Below are 527 nucleotides of genomic sequence, written 5' to 3' on the forward strand. Positions count from 1 at the left end.
TATTCTGAGCCAGCCCGACCCGGACCCTCCCTGGGGCCCGAATAACGAGGGGAATCCACACGAGCGCTCTCAGTTGTCCTCCTGCCGTGGTTTGGAGAGGGTGGCAGTGGAAGCCGGGTTATCGCAGTCCGTCCCTCGCTCGCTCGCAGCCTCGTGCCTGGCTGCTCCCCCTCCTCTCTCTCTTGGACTCGGCTTATGTTCGTCTTTTTTTTTCGAAGTTTCTTTTTGTTTTCATCCGAATAGAAAGTATAAGAAGGCAAAACGATAAACGTTGTGTCGGCAGATATACATTTTTATTTATTTTCTGTTTATTCGCTTCATCAATTGAACAACACGTACGGATTTTCTAGAGCGACATAACATCTCGCCATGTGGATGGGGTGTTGCTGGCAGAGTGATACCGTCGGGCGGGAAATCGAGATGACAGAGAGTGGAGAAAACTTTAGTGTGATAAATTTTTCATAGAATGAAGTCGTCGGATTCGTGAAAGGCAAAAGTTCTCCTTCCAATAAGGCATGATAAGAAAG

General features: G+C 48.0%; 1 protein-coding gene across 1 annotated transcript in view; it reads left to right on the plus strand.

Moving 5' to 3' along the window:
• Positions 1-85: 85 nt before the first annotated feature.
• LOC119585026 overlaps positions 86-527 on the plus strand; it is a gene marked incomplete at its 3' end in the record, with an annotated part of 97,470 nt that continues 97,028 nt past the window's right edge. Inside the window, 1 exon segment of the mRNA XM_037933643.1 lies at positions 86-527.

This window comes from Penaeus monodon, chromosome 19, assembly GCF_015228065.2.
Source record: "Penaeus monodon isolate SGIC_2016 chromosome 19, NSTDA_Pmon_1, whole genome shotgun sequence".
In the NCBI taxonomy this organism is placed as follows: Eukaryota; Metazoa; Arthropoda; class Malacostraca; order Decapoda; family Penaeidae; genus Penaeus; species Penaeus monodon.